Source organism: Haplochromis burtoni, unplaced genomic scaffold (assembly GCF_018398535.1).
Source record: "Haplochromis burtoni strain Fernald_Lab_line unplaced genomic scaffold, NCSU_Asbu1 Contig_148, whole genome shotgun sequence".
NCBI classification, from domain to species: Eukaryota; Metazoa; Chordata; class Actinopteri; order Cichliformes; family Cichlidae; genus Haplochromis; species Haplochromis burtoni.
Genome location: NW_024582509.1, coordinates 197,886 through 207,711, shown reverse-complemented (window position 1 = coordinate 207,711; position 9,826 = coordinate 197,886).

The window sequence follows — 9,826 nt, the reverse complement described above, 5'->3', positions numbered from 1 at the left end:
CCCAGGGTGGCTGTGGCTACAATGTAGCTTCATCACCAGTGTGTGTGTGTGTGTGTGAGTGACTGGGTGGATGACTGGATGTGTAAAGCGCTTTGGGGTCCTTAGGGACTAGTAAAGCGCTATATAAATACAGGCCATTTACCATTTACTTTTATGGACTGCACACTAATTATTACACAGACGACATTTCTGGCACTTTTGCTAAAGTTGAGAAGGAAATTTAACAAAACAAACAGGAAGCGGGAGGCTGAAGAGACCATCCAATGAAGACAGAAGGAACAAAATAAAACACATGAACATGATCAAGCTTCAGAGGGCTGAATTCAAAGAAACCCTGAAAAAGTGATGCAGGAGGTCAGTTTTTCTGAAATGTCATTGCAGCAACAGAAAATGGTCCTGAGTAGTTTGGACAGCCCCGATGTGCTGGAAGCATGCATGTCTGAGAGCATCGGGGCGTACTCCTACTGTGTGGGGCTCAGTCAGTGGCAGTGATTGCTTCATCCTCTAGAATCTACCTGCATACTCTCAGCACGTGACTTGGCCAGAGAGGAGGAACCCAGCACTCACTGCACCAGCGTGGGGTCTGGATTTCACCCTGACACCTAATGGTAGTCAGGGTGCCGTTGCCTGTAGAGGTCTGTACGTTAGCTGAACGATGTTACAGCCAGCGTAATGTTCTCCACAGCTTCTCCAGACCCTTGCATGTCTGTCACGTGTGCTCGGTGTGAATCTGCTCTCATCTGTGAAAAGTGCAGGGCAACAGCTGATGTTCTATCGGCCTCACGGTGCCGGGCAGTGAGCACGGAGACCACTAGAGGGTGTCGAGCCCTCAGGCCATGAATTTTCTTTCTGATGGTTTGGTCAGAGACGTATACACAACAGTGGCCTGCTGGAGGTCATTTTGTAGCTCTGGCACAAAGGAGCAGATACCAGTCCTGATGATGGGTTAATGGCCTTCTGTGGCCCTGTGCAGCTCTCCTGAAGTCACCGCCTGCCTCCTGGACTGACTTTAAGACTGTGCTGAGAGACACAGCGAACCTTCTGGCTGTTGGACTACCTGTGCAACCGACCATCAATATCCCAGGAGTTTCACTGATGTGATTCTATAATCCAATTTGTTGCTTTCATTTTTTGCGCAGTATATAATGCGAAAACTAAACTTCAAAGTAAAACCGGAAGTTACTGTAGGACAAATAACAGGGCAAAGTTTAGTCCTGCTGGAGCCACTGAGGTTTACACCGACGTGCAGGCTGATTTCACAAGACTTTGAAAAGTAAAAGCTGCTTTTGATTTTAGACTTTAGCTTCTGAATTTTATCATGAATTCAATATTTTATGACATCTCTGCACCTATTGGAGACATATGAGAACCAGTCATTTAAAGAAGTATTCAAACAGGAAGTATCATTTTCTACAGGACTACAAAAAAATAAAACACCTGCCTAATGTTTGTGCGGGACCTGCTTGTGCCTGTGCATGGAGGTGAAACCACAGGGATGTGCGGTGCTGGCTGAGACTGGGAAATGACAGCAGATCCTGAGGGTTCAAACTTTGCACTTCTGCTCCTCGAGTGACTGATCGGTGTATGTGTGATGCTGCTGTGAGAACTGGACTCACTGAAATGGACCTCTTTGTGCTGTTAGTGCATTTTTAACATTTCTGATAAATCATATGACTTCCTGTGTCCTGCAGACCAACTCTGACCTCTGGCTCCAGTGTAAGGCTTCTGTCTTTTATATACAGTCTCATGCTGAGGTAAGCTCAGAGACACTTTGTAATCATTCCGAGTGGTGAAGCGCAGATAACAGTGAATACAACACATGCCAGAGTAGACCGAGAAATAGCAGTGCATGTGCAAGTGTGTCCACTAGGTGCCACTGAGCTGTATGTTGTAAGCCTCCTCACACACGTAGGTGCCTCCCTTTAGGCACTTTGTCCTGACTTACAGTTGGAAGAAGCCTCCATTCTTCATGCAGTGGTCTCATCGGGTGGAGGCTCTCCAAACGAAGTCTTGTGAGGTGCTCGCTGGTCATTAGGTCATGATTTCCTGAGCATCAGTCCTTTAGCACCGTGAAGAGTTACATAAGATGTGTGATTAATCTGAGTTGACGCTCGATGCAGAGAGCACGTCCCCCATTGGCTCGCTCAGACTGCAGTAATGAATCTAAGTTGGACTGCTCTCTGGGGGGGGGGGCTGACTGCATAACTGTGGGGAAAGCAAAAAAAAGCAGCTCCATACAAATCTGTATCACATAAAAACTCATTGCCTAATAGTGTGTTGACCTTGTTTCACCAGCTCAGCTATGAGCCATCAGGGAGTGTCTGTGTTCCCGTGCATGCTGAGGATGTTCAAGTTCTAGCAGACTTTAATCTGTTTGTAGGGTTGGCGAGTTTCTCGGGTTCTTTTTATGCCACGTTTCATGGCCATAAACCTGCCGCTGCCACGTGGGACAGTCACCAGTGTAATAGACAGTGACCATTCAGAGTGTATGCTGCTCCACACTCAGCTTTAAACGCACACCACCATCCAAGTAGTTGTAGTGTGACCCCCTGGGCTCAGAAATGAAGGGTAAATGCCAAAATTGCAGTTCCTCTATTGGCCACTGGGGGCTTCAAAAATGACTCAGTCTCCATCGGTCCCCATAGACTCTCATGTTAAAATGTACAAGTTTAGAGCAGAAATAAACATGTTTAGCTCCTGCTATAAGTAATGGTTTTGATTTCTACGGATAATTTCCTTTCATGATAACTGTGGAGAGGCATGACTTTATTCATAATGCATTCCTTTGGATGCTAGTAAGACCTAAAGTTCCATCCAAAAAGCTTCTGCCTCAGTTTGGGTGTTGCTGTCTCAGAGGAGTGGCGTGTAACGCAGCCCAAAGACAGAGCTTAATACATACAACCAAGTATAAAATGAATGCAGGTACCTTTGGAAAAAATAAACTTCAAGACTGAAAATAATAAAATCGGTTTAACATTATTTTAAAATAAAGCCCAATAAGGGAAACGTCTTCACATAGATGTGGGAGTGAAAATAATAATAATATTAATAATCTCAGCAGCCCCTCTGCATACATCAGAAGCTGCACAGAAATGGAAACATACAGCAGTTTAAACGTACATTCATGAGGATAAAGGGAAGCTCGTTTAGTCTGATACATAAAGGCGCCAGGAGTTAATGGAGCTGCTGGTGTCTAAACACTGTCCTCACCTCATTATGGAGCAGCTGCTCTTCTCCAGCTGTTACAGGCAGCTCAGCTAGAGGAACTCTGGCTTCACATCGAGTTTATCTAAACTTCCCTAAACCTCCGTTATTCATTTCTGGGGATAAATCAGACACCCGGCGAGTCTCTGAGGTCTTTTAAAGCATCTAATCTGTGTTATTATTAGCTAGCAAGACACAAAACAATAAAAATAGATTCACTGCTTTTGAAAAACTCGAGCTCCGTGTTTCACTCTGTAAATACAGATGGAAGTAAATCAGATGAAGTGCAGGGTTTGATTGGAGGTCTGTCAACAAATCCCCAAAAGGGACTTTTTATTTCCCCATTTATCTGCCAACTACTCCTGACATGAGCTCTAAAACTGAATACAGTGTCTTCTTCTGTATTATTTTTGTGCTTCTTTCTCCAGTGACTCATCGATCCATTTAAACCCAAAGCTGTTCAAAGGTTGATATGGCTGAAGTTCACTTCAGGTCAGCCCCTCAGCTCAGCCAAAGACCAGCTCAGCAAGTGCGGGTAATGGACCTTTTGGAGCGAGCAGCCTCCGTTACAGATGCTTCGCTCGTGTGGACTGTCTGTTTCTCCTGATCAAAAAAAGACCTGAAATCTCCTCCAGATGAAGTTGTTAGTTTGTCAATGAAAATAAGAGGATGTGATGCTACACGATGTGGAGATCCGGCCTGACCTTTGATTCAAGTGTGTGTGTGGTAGATCTCTCAGCTCATCATGACCCTACCTCTCCAAGGTACAACAGAATTCAGCGTCCTACTGCCGCCATCTTTGATGCTCACCAGTTAATGCTTATTTCTTGCTTGTGGTTCAGCAGACTTTTTCTTAGTTGGGCGGTGTTACTGCCTGGAGTGCTTTCCCAGTAAAACCACAGCAGTTCTTGGTGCATAAATGCTCCACCTCTGGTTTTAGTACTTGCTTTTTTTTCAGACTTCATCTATGTTGAAGAACACCACATGCTGTACATGCCACTTTGATCGTGAGTGGAGCTCTTCTTTCTGTCAGTGTAAAGATGTTTAACTGCTGAGATATTTTATTATAAGATTTAAAAAAAGGGACCCGATTGGAGTCTTTGCCAGCCCAATTCTGGCCCCCGGACCTTATGTTTGACACTCCCAGCTTAAAGAGAAATTAAAGAGATAAATTATTTTTCTTTTAAGGCAACAAAGGACGTTTGTCTGTCCGCCTGTCGGTCCTCCCATGTTCTTCTAATCTCACCTTAAGCTCAGTCTTCTGGTCAGGCTGACCTGATCAGAGCTCGTCTCACAGTCTTAATCTGACACACGAGGAAGCTTTTTTTTCTCCTTGTTGCACAACCTGCCGTCCTCCCCACGCTGGACTAGATTCAGTCTATGCTGATGTTTTGTTAGAGCTGGACTGCAGCCACCTCTCATCTGTTTAATGAAGACAAACTTAACAAAACAAATGGGAGTGAAGGATGGGCTGGCCCTGGATTTATATTTCAGTGGTCCCCTGCTAATAGAATTTAGGGGAAAGGACCTCGTGTTCCTTTACTGAAAGAGAGAGCGAGACAGAAACCAACCGGTGCTGCCAGCTGATGATTTAAGAAAAAACTGTGACACCACCAAGAAGAGGAAAGTCCCACTTCACTTTAAGACCCGTGAATCCATGTATCTCCACCTCAGAGATGATTTAGTGTGTAAACAGAGGCGGTGATGAGGGAGTGAGCAGCTGGCGTGCAGGTGGGTGTGGAGGTAAGGTGATGCAGATGGCGAGAACAGCGCAGTAACTACAGCCTCTGAAATGACCGCACAGTCATAAGCTCTCCAAATAATGACCACACTGTTGTTTTGTTCCGACTCCATGGAATGACCAGGCGGCTCCAGAATTCCAAATCCAGTGGTTGTGATGGTGGCTGCCGTCAGCACATATATATACAAAATGACCAGAGGACATTTAATAACCGATCCATGCCGATTTATTCAAACTGAAATCCCGACGAGCATCATTTCTGGCTGTTTTGTCAAACTCTTGTCCTGATTTGACCAGCACGGTGAGGAAACTGCAGCTTCTTCTCTGGTTTTCTTGATTTCAGAGTTGTGATGTCTTTTTGTGGCCAATCACCTGCAGTCAGTGTGAGTAAGTGAGTAAACCTCAAAGACGATGCAGCCGGGAAGCAAAATGCTGCAGAGCGGCTCCAATGTGAAGACTTCAATCGGACTGTTTGGGCAGATGGGAGGAAGAGGAGGTGGTCTGCGTCATCTTACGGACAAACACACATATACAAACACAGCCACACATATACACAGCACACTCTGTGCAGGCGCGACAGCTGCACGTTAACCTGCGCCAGCTCGGACTTTGTTGTTCTCTCTCTTGTCTTTTTCACACTCTCTCGCTCTCTCTCTGAAACTCGAACCTGCACGTGCATAAATCAAATCGTTATTGCTGACTGACTCAACTTGAGTGGAATTAGACTGCTTTTCACACGCTCACGTGCACGCTCTGTGTTTCTGGGAAAAGCAAAAGTGTTTGAATTCCCTCCAACGGTCTTCACATCATAAACACGAATGATGAGCTGTCCAAGTGAAGCTGGAGCCGGGAAGAGGCAGGAAGGCCGAGGACAATTCCACCGGGACTGGAGCTTCTTGTACTTTTCTTATATTTTATCTGTTTAATGGTAATTCTGACTCATTGTACACATGAGTCACGCTTCAAAATCGTGCCTCTAAAGTCAGTCATGAACTTCCAACCCCAACCACAGACATTGGTCGGGAAAGCTGGAATATGGTGAACGTTTGAAAACATCTTGTTCTGTTTCATATTCACTTAAAAGCTGCAGAGAAATTAAATACTGCAAAAAAAAAAGCTATTTAAAAGCATGGGATATTTGCCATGTTTGATCCTGAACAGAGAGGAAGAGGAGTTTATTGCTCCAAAGTGGACATAATTTCATTAAACAGTGGAAAGATTCTGATGAATTCAGCCAAACTACTAAATGTTCTTTACAGCTACAGCACAGGATCGTGTAACAGCAAATTACTGATCCAGCAGTTGGTGTGCGAGCAGAAGAATCACATTATGTTCGCTTACTCTGTGCATCCAAGATTTAAAAACACGTAAACTCTTGGCAGGACAGACAGATGGTAAATTATTCCTCATGCTGCTGAGGATCCATGAACTCTTTGAAAAGTCAAAGACCATGAAGATGACAAGTTTTTCAGTCACAATAATTCCAACTGAAGACGTAACTCTACTGGTCAGTAACGCCTCCTCGTAGTTGTCTGGTAACTCTTGAGTGACCACTGAGTGAATTGTGTTTTGGGGATCAAAGCCAACCAAGTCCCTTATAGGATCACAACCCCCCCCAACTATATGAGCTGGTCAACGCTTCTTAAACCTCTCCAGTCACCAGTAGCAGCCCTTAACTGTCCCATGGGAGCCCTTCAGTGATCACAGAAACCCATTAAATGATCCTCCTCCTTCAGTTAGGAGTGGACCTGCGTTAAAGTCCAGTGAGTGCTCTAAGGACCATCTGAATCACTTAGATGATGGCTTTCAATCATTCAGTGAGCACTGGGTAAGACCAGGCACATTCAGGCCTGACAAAATGTGTCAGAAGTTCTTTGATTGATAGAAATAGCAGGTTTATATTCACACCTGAGCAAATGGGAGCGTTCAAAGTCTATCACTGAGCCTGGAAACTGTAGCAGAAAATCATGCAGGCCCTTCAGGCACCAAGCCCTCCAAGAATCCATGAAACTCATTCAAGAACACGTGAAACTTAAGTTTCACCTTCAAAACCCACATGAACCCTAAGCTCCTTAAGCAATGACCAGCCCCCCACCACAGCATCACTGTAACATTTTTGAGGATAACTTTAACGTCTCCATCTCCTTCAGTGACCACTGCAGTCTCCCAGTGGTCCAGATTCCCCCTCAAACACCCTTAAACTCCCTTTAAAGAACATTAAAGCCTCTCGAGGTCTTGAAATACTTAAAAACACGTACACCCACATCTTCGTCTTGTTAAGTCGCTGAGCCCTGACTTCATCCATGCAGACCCTCTTAAGTGCGTCTCTATGGCGATGAGGGTGGCAACAGGAACACACAAACACAGAGACAGAAAGATGGATGAAAATCCCCTCTGCATCATGTTTTTCTGGAGGTGAGGGGCTGCAGCAGGAGCAGCTGAACTGCCCTGAGGCCTGACGTCTTGAATCATTTGACAGGGTGTTTACGAAGTTACGCTGAAAGCCTAAAAGCCTCTCTACTGGCCTCCAGAGGCGGAACCGCTCATTACAACATCGCCACACAGACCTTGCATTCAAACCCTTTGAGTTTTTAAGAACTCAACCATTATGACGTCCTTAGAGTCACGATTACAGGTTCATTTGATGTGAATTTGTGAAAAGGGAGCCAGTTTATATTGATCTGTGCTCCTCTATATAAAACAAATCGTCCTTCTCATATTAAAAAAAACTTTGATCATGTTTAATTTTTAAAAAAAGTGACAAAAAATATGGAAAAGCATAACAAAAAAAGATGTAGGTAGTGTTTGCTAGTTTTTCTCTACTTTAGCACAGGAAAGACGGAGGATGAACTTTGTTGATGGACTCTGGTGGGTGGAGACAAACGCCAGCACACGGCAGGAAGAAGACACTGGAAACAACCCAGACTTCAGCCAAGCGAACATCACTTTACACGGGTGGATTTCCCATCATGCTGAGAGGAGAGAAAGCTGCTTTTTATCCTGTTTACCCAGATAAAATCAAACCAATCATGAGCTTTGATTATAAACCCAGCTGAACACCTGACGATGCTCTCCACCATCATCATCTTCATCATCCAGGAATGTCCCGATCGTGCCGTGTGTGTCTGAACTGTTTGGCCACTACAACATTCAGATTCATCAGAAACTATTTAACGCATTAAAACCTGGACCTCAGCAAGTTTCAGCTGCATGTTTAGTTACGACACACACACACACACGCACACACACACACATATTCACTCTTGTGGTCAAATAAGTACATAACTCACTGCAGAGTACACACACATACACACACTGTGTGAAGCCTGGTGTGGAAACATTAAAATCACTCACTTTATCACAATTGTGGGCAAAAATCACAGCTCTCACTTTCACCCTCTCTCTCAGATTTATGTGTCACCACCTTCATTCCAACACACACACTCAGTGCACACACACATACACACACACCCATCGGGGATCGGACTCTGGGTGGGTTTCCTTGGCTTCCTCCTGCATCGATAAGTCTGCAGCTGCTGGAGAGGTCTGACTCGGCAGTGAGTCGAGTCTGATGGGGTTTCATTATCATAAATGTGTTTCATAAACATGAACTGAAACACAGCCTGCGTTTCAGCACCTCCAGCGCTGTCGCCTGCAGAGAACCCAAAGATCTGTTTGTCTCGCAGAGTATCAAACACTGGCATGCATTAATCAGATTATGTCACGTATGATGTCAGAGAAATGCTTTTCATTGAGCGTTCAGAGATTCGGGACAATTGATTGTTTCCGTGACGAAGCTTCAACCCAGCTGTGACGTAGCAGCTGTCCTCTGCACAGATGTTACTGCTGCAGTTTCTGAGAAGGAAGCAAAGTTCCTGACAAATCAGAGACCGGGCTCGTAGAGAGCTCAGAAATGTGTTTTTTGATGGAGCTTATGTGATACGAGAACTCAGAGAGCAAACATCTGTAACTGTATCTGTTCATTTCTGCTGGTTTCACAGTGTAATTTATAAGATTTATAGCTGGTTGAAGAGAGATTACAGGAAATGTTTAAAAGAACCAAACAACATACAAACAGCCTCTGAGTTTAACCAAAGTCCTTCCACACCAAAGTCTTGCCACTTAGCAGATACCTTGAAATCCTGCCAGGAGCTTAACTGGGCAGCTAATTTTACATTCACTTAAATTTCAGCGGTCACAGGACACAAAGAGGTGTTTATAGACTCAGCAGCAAAATCTGAAACCCTGCTTACAAAAAAGTGCTGAATTTGCTCTGAGTTTTAAGAAAGCTTATTTGTTCCCTTGCAAGGATCACTTCTGCCACAATCTCTGCAAATCCACAGATTTCAGTTCATGGTTTTCTTGATTCTCTCTCTCATAATGGATCTGTTCTTAAAAAGAGCAGCAAAACAACAGTTTTCTTGCACATGTCTGCAAAACAAATGCTGCTGGTTCATTTGGACAATTCGAGCAGGCAAACATTTCAGTCACAGTGCTGATCTCTCTCTGTTTTGCTGGAAAAATCAATCACTGTTGCATTAACTGACTGCAGGTCAATGATAAAGGGCTCCCAGCAGCAGCGCCTAATGCAGTATAAAATTACAAAACAAAAACGCACACAGAGGAATGAGAAGAGGAATTATAAAGCATCCGTACACTTTGTTTTAGCGCAGGAGTTTATAACAACTATCTGTATTCTTTTGCCCATAAAAACAGTTGTCATCCACACTTATATTAGTACTACTTCATACATGTATTTTTCTTTTAAAAACAAACAAACAAATAAATAAATGAAATCATTTTCTGGAGATTTTTGAATAAACTTTTAGATTCATTAAGTACTTCTAAGTTGAACTAAAAAAAATCGAACCTTTCACCTCA